This window comes from Panthera pardus, unplaced genomic scaffold (assembly GCF_024362965.1).
Source record: "Panthera pardus isolate Hobbes unplaced genomic scaffold, ASM2436296v1 HiC_scaffold_27, whole genome shotgun sequence".
NCBI lineage: Eukaryota > Metazoa > Chordata > Mammalia > Carnivora > Felidae > Panthera > Panthera pardus.
Window position 1 is genome coordinate 63573189 of NW_026526843.1, and position 18497 is coordinate 63591685.

The window sequence follows — 18497 nt, forward strand, 5'->3', positions numbered from 1 at the left end:
ACAAAAATCTGTTGTGCATCTTTATAATGAATTAATAACAAACTATCAGAAGGAGAAATTAAGAAAACAATCTCATTTATAATTGCGTCAAAAATAACAAAATATCTAAGAATAAATTTAACCAAGGAGGTGAAAGACCTGTATATTGGAAACTACAAGACATTAATGAAAGAAATTGAAGAAGACACAAATAAATGGAAAGATATTTTATGTTCATGCATTGGAAGAATTAATATTGTTAAATTGTCCATGGTTCCCAGAGGAATCTATAGATTCAGTGCAATTCTTACCAAATTATAATGGTATTTTTCACAGAAATACTAAAAAATCCTAAAATTTATGTGGAACCACAAAAGACCTTGCATAGACAAAGCAATCTTGAGAAAGAAGAACACAACTAGAGGCACCACACCCCCTGATTTCAAACTATATTAATAAGCTATAGTAAATAAGGAGTGCCTGGGTGCCTCAGTCAGTTAAGCATCCGACTTCAGCTCATTTCATGATCTCACGGTTTGTGATTTTGAGCCCTACATCGGGCTCTGTGCAGACAGTTTGGAACCTGGAGTCTGCTTCTGATTCTGTGTCTCCCTCTCTCTCTGCCCCTCCCCCACTCATGCTTTGTCTGTCTCTCTCAAAAATAAATAAACATTAAAAAAGTTTTAAAAAGCTATAGTAATTAAAACAGTATCATATTACCATAAAAACAGACACATAGATCAATAGAACATTAGAAAGTGTGGAAATAAGCCCACACATATATGCTCAATTAATTTACAACAAAGAAGGCAAGACTATATATACATGGGGAAAAGTTCTCTTCAATAAATGGTGCTGGGACAATTGGACAGCTACATGCAAAAGAATGAAACTGGTCCACTATCTTACATAATATACAAAAATTAACTCAAAATGGATTAAAGACATAAATGTAAGACCTAAATCTATAAAAGTGTTAGAAGAAAATAGGCAGTAAACTCCTTGACATAGGTCTTGGTGATGATTCTTTGACTCTGATACCAAAAGCAAAAGTAACAAAAGCAAAAATAAACAAGTGGTACTGCATCAAACTAGAAAGCTTCTGCATGGTAAAGAAAACATCAACAAAATGAAAAGGTAACTTACTGTATGGGAGAATATAACTTTAAATCATATATCTGAAAGGGAATAATATCTAAAGTATATAAAGAACTCATACATCTCAAAAGCAAGAGCAATCTGATTTTAAAAATGGTCAGAAGATCTCAATAGACATTTTTTTTCCAAGGAAGACATACAAATGACCAATAGACACATGAAAAATTGTCAATATCATTAATCATCAGGGAAATGCAAATCAAAACCACAGTGAAATATCACCTCACACCTGTTAGAATGACTAATATCAAAATGACAATAAATAACAAGTACTGCTGAGGACATGGAGACAAGGGAACACTTGTGCTCTGTTGGTGGGAATGTAATTAGGTGTAATCATTATGGAACCAATGCAGAGGTTCCTCAAAATATTAAAAATATTGCCATATTCCAAATTGCTGCCATATGGTTCAGCAGTCCTGCTTCTGGGTATTTATCTGAAGAAAGAGAAAACACTAATTCAACCAGAGGGAAGGAGGTAGGGGAATGGGTTAAATAGGTAATAGGAATTAAGGAGTGCACTTGTCATGATGAGCACTGGGTGATGTATGAAATTGTTGAATTACTATATTGTACACCAGAAACTAGTATAACAGTGTATGTTAACTAACTGGAATTAAAATAAACTTTAAAAAAACACTAATTTCAAAAAATATATATGCACTCCCATGTTCATTGCAGCATAATTTACAATAGTCAAGATATGAAGACCACCTAAGTGGCCATCAATAGATGAGTGGATAAAGAAACTGTGGTGTATATATACAATGGAATATTATTCAGCCATAAAAAATTAAATCTTGCCATTTGTCAACAACATGGATGGATCTTGGGGGCATTATGTAAAGTGAAATAAGTCAGATGGAGAAAGACAAATACCTTAATATCCCTCTTATAAGTGGAATCTAAAAAAAGAAAAAAAAACCCAAAACAAACACCAAAACAAGCTCATAGGTATAGAGAACTGAATGGTGGTTTCAAGAGATGGGTTGAGGATAGGAGAAATGGGTGAACTGTTTTGTTTGTTTGTTTGTTTGTTTGTTTGAGTTAATTGAATAAAAAGTTAAGAATTACACATGGCACTTTGGACATTCATGGACAGACACAGAACGGTGAAAATTTTGAGCTAAGGCATGTGTTTCGGCTGAGATTGAACAGGACAATACTCTGTCTTCTTTCAGCTCATATACTGTAAACAAGAGTCCCTTTTGTGATCTGTTTAGTGCTACATTTTTTGCATTTTATTGTTCTTTTTATTGGTACTTTGCTGTTTAAAGTGGTCCGCGTGTGTAGTGGTGAAGTGCTGTCTAGCGTTCCTAAGCAAAAGACTGTGATGTGTCTAACAGAGAAAATTTGTGTGTTGGATAAGCTTCACTCAGGCATGAGTTATAATGCTGTTGGGTGCGAGTTCAATATTAATGAATCAACAATATGTATTTTTTTAATTTTATTTTTTATTAAAAAAAATTTACATACAAGTTAGTTAGCATATAGTGCAAAAATGATTTCAGGAGTAGATTGCTTAGTGCCCCTTACTCATTTAGCCTATCCCCTCCTCCCACAACCCCTCCTGTAACCCTCAGTTTGTTCTCCATATTTATGAGTCTCTTTTGTTTTGTCCCCCTCCCTATTTTTATATTATTTTTGTCTCCCATCCCTTATGTTCATCTGTTTTGTCTCTTAAAGTCCTCATATGAGTGAAGTCATATCATTTTTGTCTTTCTCTGACTAATTTCACTTAGTATAATACCCTCCAGTTCCATTCACGTAGTTGCAACTGGCAAGACTTCATTCTTTTTTTTTAATATATGAAATTTATTGTCAAATTGGTTTCCATACAACACCCAGTGCTCATCCCAAAAGATGCCCTCTTCAATGTCCATCACCTACCCTCCCCTCCCTCCCACCCCCCATCAACCCTCAGTTTGTTCTCAGTTTTTAAGAGTCTCTTATGCTTTGGCTCTCTCCCACTCTAACCTTTTTTTTTTTCCTTCCCCTCCCCCATAGTCTTCTGTTAAGTTTCTCAGGATCCACATAAGACTGAAAACATATGGTATCTGTCTTTCTCTGTATCATTTATTTCACTTAGCATCACACTCTCCAGTTCCATCCACGTTGCTACAAAGGGCCATATTTCATTCTTTCTCATTGTCCTGTAGTACTCCATTGTGTATATAAATCACAATTTCCTTATCCATTCATCAGTTGATGGACATTTAGGTTTTTTCCATAATTTGGCTATTGTTGAGAGTGCTGCTGTAAACATTGGAGTACAAGTGCCCCTATGCATCAGTACTCCTGTATCCCTTGGGTAAATTCCTAGCAGTGCTATTGCTGGGTCATAGGGTAGGTCTATTTTTAATTTTTTGAGGAACCTCCACACTGTTTCCCACAGTGGCTGCACCAGTTTGCATTCCCCCCAATAGTGCAAGAGGGTTCCCGTTTCTCCACATCCTCTCCAGCAACTATAGTCTCCTGATTTGTTCATTTTGGCCACTCTGACTGGTGTGAGGTGATATCTGAGTGTGGTTTTGATTTGTATTTCCCTGATGAGGAGCGACATTGAACATCTTTTCATGTGCCTGTTGGCCACCTGGATGTCTTCTTTAGAGAAGTGTCTATTCATGTTTTCTGCTCATTTCTTCACTGGATTATTTGTTTTTTGGGTGTGGAGTTTGGTGAGCTCTTTACAGATTTTGGATACTAGCCCTTTGTCTGATATGTCATTTGCAAATATCTTTTCCATTCTGTTGGTTGCCTTTTAGTTTGTTGATTGTCTCCTTTGCTGTGCAGAAGCTTTTTATCTTCATGAGGTCCCAATAGTTCATTTTTGCTTTTAGTTCCCTTGTCTTTGGGGATATGTCAAGTAAGAAATTGCTGCGGCTGAGGACAGAGAGGTCTTTTCCTCCTTTCTCCTCTAGGGTTTTGATGGTTTCCTGTCTCACATTCAGGTCCTTTATCCATTTTGAGCTTGTTTTTCTGAGTGGTGTAAGAAAGGGGTCTAGTTTCATCCTTCTGCATGTTGCTGTCCAGTTCTCCCAGCACCATTTGTGAAAGAGACTTTTTTCCATTGGATATTCTTTCCTGCTTTGTCAAAGATTAGTTGGCCATACTTTTGTGGGTCTAGTTCTGGGGTTTCTATTCTATTCCATCGGTCTATGTGTCTGTTTTTGTGCCAATACCATGCTGTCTTGATGATTACAGCTTTATAGTAGAGGCCAAAGTCTGGGATTGTGATGCCTCCTGCTTTGGTCTTCTTCTTCAAAATTACTTTGGCTATTTGGGGCCTTTTGTGGTTCCATATGAATTTTAGGATGGCTTGTTCTAGCTTCAAGAAGAATGCTGGTGCAATTTTGATTGGGATTGCATTGAATGTGTAGATAGCTTTGGGTAGTATTGACATTTTAACAATATGTGTTCTTCCAATCCATGAGCACGGAATGTTTTTCCATTTCTTTGTGTCTTCTTCAATTACCTTCATAAGCTTTCTATAGTTTTCAGCATACAGATCTTTTACAACCTTGGTTAGATTTATTCCTAGGTATTTTATGCTTCTTGGTGCAATTGTGAATGGGATCAATTTCTTTATTTGTCTTTTTGTTGCTTCATTATTAGTGTATAAGAATGCAACTGATTTCTGTACTTTGGTTTTGTATCCTGCAACTTTGCTGAATTCATGTATCAGTTCTAGCAGACTTTTGGTGGAGTCTGTCAGATTTTCCATGTATAATATCATGTCATCTGCAAAAAGCGAAAGCTTGACTTCATCTTTGCCAATTTTGATGCCTTTGATTTCCTTTTGTTGTCTGATTGCTGACGCTAGCACTTCCAACACTATGTTCAACAACAGCGGTGAGAGTGGACATCCCTGTCGTGTTCCTGATCTCAGGGGGAAAGCTCTCAGTTTTTCCCCATTGAGGATGATTTAGCTGTGGGCTTTTCAGAAATGAATTTTATGATGTTTAACTATGTTCCTTCTATCCCGACTTTCTCGAGGGTTTTTATTAAGAAAGGATGCTGAATTTTGTCAAATGCTTTTTCTGCATCGATTGACAGGATCATATGGTTCTTTTCTTTTATTAATGTGATGTATCACGTTGATTGATTTGTGAATGTTGAACCAGGCCTGCAGCCCAGGAATGAATCCCACTTGATCATGGTGAATAATTCTTTTTATATGCTGTTGAATTCGATTTGCTAGTATCCTATTGAGAATTTTTGCATCCATATTCATCAGGGATATTGGCCTGTAGTTCTCTTTTTTTGCTGGGTCTCTGGTTTAGGAATCAAAGTAATTCTGGCTTCATAGAATAAGTCTGGAAGTTTTTCTTCCCTTTCTATTTTTTGGAATAGCTTGAGAAGGATAGGTATTATCTCTGCTTTAAATGTCTGGTAGAATTCCCCTGGGAAGCCATCTGGTCCAGGATGCTTAATTGTTGGGAGATTTTGATAAATGATTCAATTTCTTCGCTGGTTATGGGTCTGTTCAAGCTTTCTACTTCCTCCTGTTTGAGTTTTGGAAGTGTGTGGGTGTTTAGGAATTTGTCCATTTCTTCCAGGTTGTCCAATTTGTTGGCATATAATTTTTCATAGTATTCCCTGATAATTGTTTGTATTTCTGAGGGATTGGCTGTAATAATTCCATTTTCATTGATGATTTTACCTATTTGGGTCCTCTCCCTTTTCTTTTTGAGAAGCCTGGCTAGAGGTTTATCCATTTGGTTTATTTTTTCAAAAAACCAACTCTTGGTTTCGTTGTTCTCCTCTACAGTTTTTTTAGATTCTTATTGTTTATTTCTGCTGTGATATTTATTATTTCTCTTCTTCTTCTGCTGGGTTTGGGTTCTTCTTCTGCTTCTATTTCCTTTAGGTGTGCTGTTAGATTTTGTATTTGGGATTTTTCTTGTTTCTTGAGATAGGCCTGGATTGCAATGTATTTTCCTCTCAGGACTGCCTTCGCTGCATCCCAAAGCATTTGGGTTGTTGTATTTTCATTTTTGTTTGTTTCCATATATTTTTAATTTTCTTCTCTAATTGCTTGGTTGACCCATTCATTCTTTAGTAGGGTGTTCTTTAACCTCCATGCTTTTGGAGGTTTTCCAGACTTTTTCCTGTGGTTGATTTCAAGCTTCATAGCATTGTGGTCTGAGAGTATGCATGGTATGATCTCAATTCTTGTATACTTAGGAGGTGCTGTTTAGTGACCCACTATGTGATCTATCTTGGAGAATGTTCCATGTGCACTCGAGAAGAAAGTATATTCTGTTGCTTTGGGATGCAGAGTTTTGAATATATCTGTCAAGTCCATCTAATCCAATGTATCATTCAGGGCCCTTGTTTCTTTATTGACCATGTGTCTAGATGATCTATCCATTGTTGTAAGTGGGGTATTAAAGTCCCCTGCAATGACCACATTCTTGTCATAAGGTTGCTTATGTTTGTGAGTAATTGTTCTATATATTTGGGGGCTCCTGTATTCAGCGTATAGACATTTATAATTGTTAGTTCTTCTTGATGGATAGACCCTGTGATTATTATATAATGCCCTTCTTTATCTCTTGTTACAACCTTTAATTTAAAGTCTGGTTTGTCTGATATAAGTATGGCTACTCCAGCTTTCTTTTGACTTCGAGTAGCATGATAAATAGTTCTCCATCCCCTCACTTTCAATCTGCAAGTGTCCTCAGGTCTAAAATGAGTCTCCTGTAGACAGCAAATAGTTGGGTCTTATTTTTGTATCCATTCTGATACCCTATGTCTATTGGTTGGTGCATTTAGTCCATTTACATTCAGTGTTATTATAGAAAGATATGGGTTTAGAGTCATTGTGATGTCTTTAGGTTTCATGCTTGTAGTGATGTCTCTGGTACTTTGTCTGACAGGATCCCCCTTAGGATCTCTTGTAGGGCTGGTTTAGTGGTGAGGAATTCCTTCAGTTTTTGTTTGTTTGGGAAGACCTTTATCTCTCCTTCTATTCTAAATGACAGACTTGCTGGATAAAGGATTCTTGGCTGCATATTTTTTCTGTTCATCACATTGAAGATTTCCTGCCATTCCTTTCTGGCGTGCCAAGTGTCAGTAGAGAGATCCGTCACTAGTCTTATCGGTCTCCCTTTATATGTTAGAGCACGTTTATCCCTAGCTGCTTTCAGAATTTTCTCTTTATCCTTGTATTTTGCCAGTTTCACTATGATATGTCGTGCAGAAGATCGATTCAAGTTACGTCTGAAGGGAGTTCTCTGTGTCTCTTGGATTTCAATGCCTTTTTCCTTCCCCAGTTCAGGGAAGTTCTCAGCTATTATTTCTTCAAGTACACCTTTAGCACATTTCCCTCTCTCTTCCTCCTCTGGAATACCAATTATGCATAGATTATTTCTCTTTAGTGCATCACTTAGTTCTTTAATTTTCCCCTCATACTCCTGGATTTTTTAATCTCTGTTTTTCTCAGCTTCTTCTTTTTCAATAATTTTATCTTCTAGTTCACCTATTCTCTTCTCTGCCTCTTCAATCTGAGCTGTGGTCGTCTCCATTTTATTTTGCAGCTCATTAATAGCATTTTTTTGCTCCTCATGGCTGTTCCTCAGTCCCTTGATCTCTGTAGCAATAGATTCTCTGCTGTCCTTTATACTGTTTTCAAGCCCAGCGATTAATTTTATGACTATTATTCTAAATTCACTTTCTTTTATATTGTTTAAATCGTTTTTGATTAGTTCATTAGCTGTCGTTATTTCCTGGGGTTTTTTTTGAGGGGAACTCTCCAGTTTCATTATTTTGCATAGTCCCTGGAGTGGTGTGGAACTGCAGGGCACTTCCCCTTTGCTGTCTTGAATAACTTGCGTTGGTGGGTGGGGCCTCAGTCAGACCTGATATCTGCCCCCTGCCCACCGCTGGGGCCACAGCCAGACTGGTGTGTACTTTCTCTTCCCCTCTCCTAGGGGCAGGATTCACTGTGGGGTGGTGTGGCCCATCTGGGCTACTTGCACACTGCCAGGCTTGTGGTGCTGGGGATCTGGCGTATTAGCTGGGGTGGATCGGCAAGATGCACAGGGGTGGGAGGGGCAGGCTCAGCTCCCTTTTCCTTTGGAGATCAGCTTAGGTAGGGGCCCTGCGGCACCAGAAGGGAGTCAGACCCGCCAGAGGGATGGATCCGCAGAAGCACAGCATTGGGTGTTTGCACGGTGCAAGCAAGTTCCCTGGCAGGAACTGGTTCCCTTTGGGATTTTGGCTGGGGGATGGGTGAGGGAGATGGCACTGGCAAGCACCTTTGTTCCCCGCCAAGCTGCGCTCTGTTGTCCAGTGCTCAACAACTCTCTCTCCCATTGTCCTCCAGCCCTCCCGTTCTCCCAGCAGATCTGTTAACTTATAACCTTCCATATGTTAAGTCCCGCTTCCTGTCAGAATACATTCCCTCCGGCCCCTCCATTTTTGCAAGACTTGGGGGCTCTGCTTTGCCAGAGGGCTACCCCCCTGCCCCGCTCCCTCCCGCCAGCCGTGTAGCATGCACCGCCTCTCCACCCTTCTTACCCTCTTCTGTGGACCTCTTGTCTACACTTGGCTCCAGAGAATCCGTTCTGCTAGTCTTCTGGTGATTTTCTGGGTTATTTAGGCAGGTGTGGGTGGAATCTAAGTGATCCGCAGGAGGCAGTGAGCCCAGCGTCCTCCTACGCCACCATCTTCCCAGAAACCTCCAAGATTTCATTGTTTTTGATTGCTAAGTGATACTCCATTGTATATATATATACCACATCTTCTTTATCCATTCATACATCGATGGACATTTGGGCTCTTTCCATACTTTGGCTATTGTTGATAGTGCTGGTATAAACATGGAGGTACACGTGTCCCTTGGAAACAGCACACCTGTATCCCTTGGTTAAATGCCTAGTAGTGCAATTGTTGGGTTGTAGGGTAGTTCTATTTTTAGTTTTTTGAGGAGCTTCCATACTGTTTTCCAGAGTGGCTGCACCAGCTTGCATTCCCAAACAATATGTATTAAATAAAGTGCCTTTAAACAGAGGCATACATAAAACAAGTTTATGTATTGATTGGTTCATGCAAATATTGTGACCAGAGATGCACAGGAATTTAACCCTGTATTTCCCTAGGGGTAATGGTTCAAGATTCACTAATTCATTGTTGGCAGAGACTCCATAGAGTGTAACCACTGTGAAAAATGAGAATCAACTGTACTTTGGTCTTTTCGTTCATAGCATTGATCACAGGTTTTAAGTATATGTTTGTTCATGTAATTTTTGGAAAGTTTATTTATTTTGTGACAGAGAGAGAAAGAGAGAGAGAGAGAATGAGAAGGGGAAGGGCAGAGAAAGAGAGAGAGAGAGAGAGAGAGAGAGAGAGAATCTCAAGCAGGCTCCACACTGTCAGCACAGAGCTCCACATGGGGCTTGATCCCAGAAACCATGGGATCATGACCAGAGTCCAAACCAAGAGTTAGATGCTTAACTGACTGAGCCACCCAGGTGCCCTATTCATGTAGTTTTAAAATATCTGTCTCCTCCACTGGCATTTAAGCTTCAGGAGGATAGAGGATCATTTCATTTGATTAGATCTCTAGTACCTGATACAGTACCTAATACAGAGCTAGTATCTGGTAAAGATTGTTGAAGAATAAGTGAATGAACGACTGACTGAACACAGTGACTGTAGCTGTGTGGTACAGAGGAATACCTGGGCAGGGATCCAGGCAGTTCATCACAGAGGGAGGTTGCAGGCTGTGGTAGGAGAGACCATTTTTCTCTTCTCCTTTTCCATTATAGTAACTCTTGTCCTATAGTATTGACTGTACTCAGTATGTAATGAAAGGATTTTCCTTTGAGAGTAAGATGTGTTTCAGGTGTCAAAGCAAAATACCATTTTCCTTTAAGTAGCTTAATATCCTTTCATTTTTCTTACAGTGAAAACAGTCAAAAGCAGCTCTTGAAACCTTGTGGTGCAAATACCAGGCAGATTTAGAAAGGGCATGGGGTTTTCTTCTCTCTTTCCCCTGGAGACTTCAAGTAGGCTCTCAGATGTGGCCACAACTCCTTTTGGGTTTTATATGTGTTAAAATACTCCAGACAGAAGGCCTGGAACACATCTCTACATCACGTTTATTGAAATTAAATCACTTAGGCCTTTCTGGGCATCCTGACATAACACAGCTAGACAGTTATTCATTTAGTAATCCCACATGGTAGGTGATGGAACATAATCCATGTATCAGAAAGCCATCTTGAGGAGCCAGCCAGCTGGGCCACTGTGGAAAGGAATTCAAAATAGATCTAAGGCCAAGTCAGGGAAGGCTATATCCAACTTAGTGAAGGAATGTTTGAAAGCTGACCTTATGTGTATGCAGAACACTAAGTAACCTATATGCTATATGCTGTGGTCACCTATATAGAATGTTTTGAGGGTCATCAGGGTCCTCCCACCCTTATTCCTTAATGAGATATTTTTACACCCAACTATGCTCTTGGTTGTTCTATTCCCCTGGACAGACCTTCCCTTTTTGTTAAAAATTTGCTAAATCTTACCTATCATTCAAGCCCCAACTTCTCTAAGAAGTCTCTTTGGACATTAGATCTCAGTCCTCTCTCTGAAGTCCACTTTCTGGGAACCCTAGGACTGCTTTGCATGTACGGCCTGCCTTTATCAGTGATAAACAGTGACACAAGGAACATTGTACGGCTCTGTTTACATTTTCTGAAGGACATTTTTTTGCAATTGGAAGACAGGGACCATGTCCAGCATTTCCTTTGTAATCTTAAGATTTCCCAGAACAATGTTCTGCACATTTTGGCTCTTAGTAAAGATTTGTTTAACAAATGGTGTCAATCAACTTTTGTGAAGCCTTATCTGCCCACCTCATTTGGAAGGGACCTGTCTTTCCTCAGAACACTATATTGCCTTAAGAGTTGACTATATTGCAGAGACAACTCTGAGTAAAGAAAGTTTGGGTGTTAGGAGCTGATACAAATATGATTATGACTAGGGCCATATCTTTTCCACCAACAAAACAAAAGTTGTTTTTGGCATCCAGGGCCAGTCCAAACATACTTGATATGCAGATAGAGATTTTTTTTGTATTCTGCACTACCTTTTTGATTTCTTGCTTCCCCTGGGATTCAGTACCCTCCTGACTATGATCCTCCTACTCGTATCTCAAGTATTCCCTTTACCTATGTTTATGCAGTACAAATACATGCATGCTGATATTTACCTCCTCAGGTTTCCTCCAATTAAGATTTAGTTTTTTTCATCTGTCTTCATTAATTATACCAGCTGATTATCCAGTATCATATTTTAAGATCTTTCCTAAGCCTCTGCTGCCAGTGTACCTGCTGATAATCTGCCCATCTTAGGGTATTTTTCATAATGACTAGAACCATGGATAGGGGGCCAGATTTCCTTGTGCTTCAGGTGGAATTTGGGATAGTCCAGGCACCCCCAAAATGACTTCTGCAACTCACTCCTGGTTAAGGCCAACCCTTGACTCACTGGTCAGCAGGACCAGGTATCTTTCAGCCTTTATGTTCTTCAGCTTACTCCTACCTCAAAAATATTTGCCTTTTAGATTAATTTTTTCCCTAGTTACATGATTTATTTTGTGATTTATTTTGTGGCTACTTGGCTATTTCTTGTGCATATTTTGAAGCTTGTTTTTTTTGCATGCTGCTCATGTCTCTGTTTCTATTTCTCCGCTTTTCTCTCTGTGTTCTTCTCTGCTGAGCCTTCTCTCCTTTGTGAGGTTAAGTTATTTTCACTCATAGTGTGGATAGTGCTTCTAGAACTGTGATGGGAACTGTGATTGTAAAGTCCCCTTTCAAAAGTTCCAGGCAGATGAAAATTGGAGCATTGCTTTTAGGACACATAAGCAAAAGACCTCCATGACAGGGGTGGACATTGTGGTGCCTGGGCCCTGGCATTCCTCCATTGCCTTGTTTTCTACTTAATTGCCTATGTATAGCTCAAAGAAGGATATTCCCTCATCTTCAGCCAATTTCTTACACTCTAGGTCAAACTTTCTCAACCTTGACACTCTTGACATTTGAGCAAGATGGTTCTTTGGTGTGTGTGTGTGTGTGTGTGTGTGTGTGTGTGTGCTGTTTTGTGCATTGTAGGATGTCTATCAGCATCCCTGGTATCTATCTACCAATGCCCTTAGCACCTTCCTACCCAGTTGTAACAACTTAAAATGTGACATCAAATGTCCCCTGGGGGCATAATCATCCCAGGTTGAGAACCAGTTCTCTAAGTTCCTCCTTTTGCCTTGGTCCCTAGTCCCTGCCTGATAGTCTCCTTTCACTCTAGTCCTTTCTACAGCTCACATGGAAGTCTCCATCACTTGGATAGTGAAATCATCATAGAATTAGCAAAGGGAACTCTAGACTTGTAAGACTTGATTTTTACCGCTGGGTCTACCACTAACTAGCTTTGTGACCCTGCACAAGTTACTTAATTCTTAGTTTCCTCATCTATAAAATGGAGAGAATAATAATCCTGCACCAGAAGATTAAATATCTTCCTTCTTCCTTTGCTAACCATTGCTTTTACCATTCATGGAATAAAAAACTAAAACAATGGTGAATGGAGCCAAGGGTAGAGCCGGCAGTCTTCAACAGATAATCCACAGTGGTATAGGAGAAGAAAGCCACATATCTGGAAAGAAGAAAAATAAAAACATTGGTTTCCAAATCTAGTTGGGCATCATAATCATATGGAGACATTTTTTGACAGGACAGTGTTGAGCTATGCCTTAGGTGTCTTGAATGGCAATATCTGGGTATAGGACAAAGGATCTGTACCAAACAAGCTCCCTAGTGGATTCTGATGAAAAGCCATGCTTGGGCACCACAGAGTTATATAATCTTTAAGGTTCTTTCTAGCTCTGATAGACAGTGATTGTATATTTCTTTTTAAAATTTATTTATTTATTTTGAGAGAGAGAAAGAGTGCATGTGAGTGAGTCGGGGGAGGGGAAGAGAGAGAAGAGAGAGAATCCCAAGCAGGCTCTGTGCTATCAGTGTAGAGCCTGACATGGTGCCTGAACTCAGAAACTGTAAGATCATGACCTGAGCTGATATCAAGAGTCATATGCTTAACTGACTGAGCCACCCGGGTACTCCATGTATGTTTCTATTTATCCTGTAGAATATTATACAAACTGAAACTGTACCTTCTGGGCATGATCTTAGGGAATTTTCGTGAATTTTTTTGGAGACTGGAGTTGAAGAATGTCACCTGTTCTAACAGAATAAACAGCTTCTGTAGGCACATTTGATCTTATAAGCAGGGAAGAAGGAGGCAGTCTAATGAAGCATCAATCAGCAGTTGTTATCATGTTACTAACTAAAGAGCACAAGTTTACAAATTGGCTGTTGAATAAACTTCAGTTAGTGGTCCACAGACCACAGCACAGACCAAGCCAGGAGAGAAGGTAGGATTTCCAGTAGCCAGAGTCCTGAAAATCTCTCTGATTGACTAGAGAAGTGATTACAAGGTTGGTTCAAAAGGGTATGTAATCCCAAAGAGTAATCTCTGGGACAAAAAAGGAAAGGACCCTTCTGTTCTAGAAGTTTAGGAAGGCTTTGGAAGTAAAACAGGACATAGTCCAGAACCTAGGGCTCCATGTCTTAATGGCTTTCTTTAGCATTGACTCTCTCACCCCAGATAGTGTTGAAGTGTTTGGAATATCCAAATATGTTTGGAAATTTAAAAAAAGTGAATTGTCCAAGAAGAAGGAACAGGAATGGGATATCCCATTAGCTATGTCAGGTCAACCTGTGGAACTACTTGAGTTACATTAGGATTAGAGTTCAATGTTATATAAAATTAACTGGGTCTGTTTTCATGTTTGTTTTGTTTGCCCTTGGTCTCCTGATAAAAACTCTTTGACAAATCCCCAACTTGTTTTCATTGAACTAAGGGAAAAGAGAGATTTTTCACACTGTATTACTTTTCTGTTGCTGTGTAACAAATTACCACAAATTCAGTGACTTAAAACAACACAAACTTATTATCTCACAGTTTCTATGGAGCAGGATCACAGTATAGATTAGTTGGTCCTTTGCTCAGGGTCTCACCAGGCTGAAATCAGGTTGTCCTCAAAGCTGCACTTTCATCTGAGGCTTAGAGTCCTCTTCTAAGCTCACTGATTTTTGGCAGAATATATTTCTTTGTGGTTGTAGGACTGAGGTCTCCATTTTCTTTCTGGCTGTTGGCTGGGGACCACTTTCAGCTTCTATAGGTTAACCTCAGGTCCTTGCCATGTGGCCCCTGTCACAGGCAGTTCACAACATGGTTTGTTTGCTTCTCCAAGGCCAATAGAAGAACCTATGCTTATTTGAATATCTCTAACTTATTTTAAGTGCACACTTGACTAGGTCAGGCTCACCTAGGATAATCTTAAAATAAAGTAAACTGATTAGGAACTTTGATTGCATCTGCCAAATTGCTTTACATCAGCATCTAAATTAGTGTTTGATTGAATAAATGGGAGAAGAAGTAAACATCAGGGCCTGGGAATCTTGGGATCACATCTTAAAATTCTGCTTACCATACACAACTTGGTCAAGAAGTGTGGTGAGGGGACCCAGAGAGAAACTGTCCAGGGCTATGGGTGGATTGTGTTTGGGTTAGGGCTTCCTGTACTCCATTATGTATAATAACAGGAGTGTTAGGAAAATATTTTCAGCAACGTGGCTCCTCTTGGAGAGGGGAAAGATGTCTTTGGTCATGATCAGTGCCACCCTCTCCTTGCTACCCTAAGTTTCTTATTTGACTTACAGGGAAAATACTCCAGTAAGGCTTTCCCAAACCTGTGATTTTTAAGTTAGATTGGAGTGTGATTTGAAGCAAAATCAAGGGCAGTGTGGTATAGAAGAAAGGTAATTCCTTTGACAGAAACCTTTCCAGCTCTTTGCAACTTCTCTCTCCAAGTATCCCAAATTAGGGTGCAACAAATACAGATGAGAAAGGAGTCACATGACCAGGAAGGAGGCTCTATGATTTCAGACCAGGGTGACTGATTGCTTAGGGATGTGAAGGTTGGAGAAAGTTGTCTCTTTTGAGAGAAAGGACAAACTCCTATTGGTGTGGGGACCTCAGAAGACCTAAGAGACAATTAATGAATTTGTGTGTGTGTGGAGATGCAACATTGGCCACTGGCCTGCTTCTCTTAGGAGAAATGGAGTGGGTGGGATTTGCTATAGTAATAACCATGACTAAATTTTTGGACTATTTTCTATATGCAGGCACTATTCTAAGTGTTTACATGTATTAACCCTCCCCCAAATCTTCTGAGGTAGTTACTATTATTATCCCTTCTTTATAGATAAGGAAACTGAGACACAGAGAAGTTAAATGCAAATTATTCTAAACTATAGCTAATAAAATGCATGTTGGAGTGTTTAGGGGGAAGTGTACTGATGTATGCAACATGCTATGAGATACAAGAACAAAAGAATTGTCTGATGCATGGATAGAGGGATGGATAATAAGTATATATATTATATATATGATAAAACAAGTATAGTAAAATGTTAATGGTAAAATCTAGTGGTGGGTATATGGATGTTCACTGTAAAATTCCTTCAACTTTTGTATATGTTTGGGAATTTGAAAGAAGTGAATTGTCCAACATCACACAGCTAGTAATGGTGGTGCCAGGATTTTAATTCAAGTAGTCTGGGTACAAAGTATGTGCTTTTAACAACTATGTTAATCTACTTCTCAGAAGCTCGTTTTCCAAGGATTTATGTTGTGTTGAATGCTTGAAATTAGATTGTTATCTCAAGTCAGTTACTCTTTATAAGTTTTGCCATGGAAGCTGGAGCAGCATAAGAATCTCTGTCACAGGGGTTTGCTGGGGAGGCAAAGGTGCCCATATCTAAGTCAACCTAAGAGGAGATAAAATGAGGGAGCAGAGCTCTAAATAGGGACTGCTGGGAACTGAAATGAAGGCATGGATTGGGGCATTGGTAAACTTCCTTAAAGACAGGTGGAAGGAGCAAGGGTATAGCGTTTGAGATATTTGAGGTAGAGTGGAAGGATTGGACCTGATAAGACTATCTTGTAGGTATAGCAGGAGGTAAGATCGTCTGCCAAGAAAGAGTGTATGGGGGCCAGTGGATCAAGGAAAGTGGACAAGAATTGAAACAGTTGCTTTGGTGAGTGAACATGAGATGACTGGAAAATATATTAAGCATCAGGGCAGCTGGCTGGCTCAGTCGGTAGAGCACATGACTTTTGATCTCAGGGTCATGAGTTCAAGCCCCACATTGGGCATTGAGCTTACTTAAAATAAATTTTAAAAAGTATGTTAAGAAGTAGGCAGATCTCAGTTGGGGTGAGAGGGCAGGTGTTTGCAGTTCTATATTTCTTCAGTCAATTTTATTGTAGCCTATTAGAAACAGGATAGGACAAATTATGAAGTGAATTAGGCTCAGAAAAAAGAATGCGACCAAGATGTTGATGGTGACTTTGATAGGGGAATAATAGGGAGGAGAGAAAAGTGAGCTATTCCTCTCCTTGAATGTTCTCTGCTTGACATTGCTGTTCATGTAAGAATCTGGCTGCTTCCTACATCCTGTCATTGGCCTGCAAGCCTTTCAAACCTGGGTGCTAGCTTTGGCAAACTTATTTCTCAGGCCTTAGTTCTCGTTACTTTTTGCCCTCAAGGCTTAATTGAAACCACTCTTTCAAAGGTCACCAAATCGAATAGTGTTTATTCTGTGCTCATTTCTTGATCACTTTTCTCTGTGCTTAGCCTCTTTCTAACAACTCTCCTTCCTTAATTTTCATGATGATATTCTCTTTTACTTTCTGACTGCTCTTTCTCAGTTTTCTTGGTTGAGACTTACTACATCCTCCCATTTCTCAAAGTAATTGGGCCCAGAAGTTCATCCATGGCTCTCTTCCAGCATCAAACCGGAACTTAGCTGGAATCATAAGAAGGGATCACCTCCTTGCTCAAGTCACAGCAAAAGGTGGTCTTGTTGGAGTAATGGATTAATAGCAGGTAGAAAAGAGAGTTTGGTGATGGTAGGCATTGATGTGCTTTGTACATGGGTGTGATTCACATACTTTGGGCACGTTAGCCATTATGCCTCTTGACATCCCTAGACCCCCTACTCTAATGTTTACCCATACACATGTGGACTCATGTCCAGACCTTTCTTGTGCCTGCTGAGGAAGGACCACCCCCACATACACATTCGTCACAGGTCTTCCCTTCCCCCACCATCAGCCTCAATTTAGATAACTTTTAGATTCAGGGAAAAGAGTAGAGGATAGGGCCTGGAAAGGCAATGCATGTTTTAACTGCTCTGTTTTTCTTATTAAAACACTCATCCATAACTAAGGACTAACTGTGCCCTGGGGCTTGGGCTGAGGGATAGTGGGCTGAACAAGTTTATTCTATACTTTCTGTCATTTATTTCTGAATAAGGCTTTTCATTTTCTGTGCAAATCCCTATGGAGGTAGGCTAGGAAGACACTTTTATCTTTGCTGAGAAAACTCTGTGAAGTGATTTGAGATAGGTAGGCCTAGGAGTCTTGGGCTGCTCATTTTCAGCCCAGAGCACCTGCCAATTCCCCATACAACTAAACACAATCAATTATTTTTTTAAATATTTTATTTATTTTTGAGAGAGAGAGAGAGAGACAGAGTGCCAAGTTGGGTAGGGGCAGAGAGAGAGAGAGACACAGAATCTGAAGCAGGCTCCAGGCTCTGAGCTGTCAGCACAGAGCTTGATGCAAGGCTCGAACTCAGGAACTGCGAGATCATGACCTGAGCCAAAATTGGATGCTTATCCGACTGAGCCACCCAGGTGCCCCTAAACTCAATAAAATCTTGGAGGTCCTTGTTCCCAATTCAGGTAAGCACTCAGCACTTAAGGGAGAAGTTGCTGGGGCCAGGCCTAGCTGGGAGTCTGTTTGATTTGCTTAGGAGATGGTGGGGCAGTCAGAGAGCAGGGGACTGTGAGTTGCTATGAGAAAGGAGGAGGGGCTTGGGATTTGGGCCCAGGAATTCCCATCAGGAAAGAAACACTTTCCACCTGCTGCCACATAAAGTGCCTAACTCCATCATGGAATTTGCATGCAGATAGTTAGATCAGACTTTGGAAACAAGAAATGAAAAACGAGTTTCCTTCTTTCTGTTCACTGAGGCCAGCCAAGAGCCAGAGCTGGAGCCAGGCCTCTGATCATAAACTAAATAACAGAACCAGTTATTGGTTTCAAGTCTGACTGCCTCCTCTTGTAAGGACTTTGGAACTTGGAGAGGCTCCCTTACCCTTTAAAAACAAGCGGAAAGAAGTATGACTAAGACCCCGGATAGAATGGCAAGTATATTCAACGGTGGA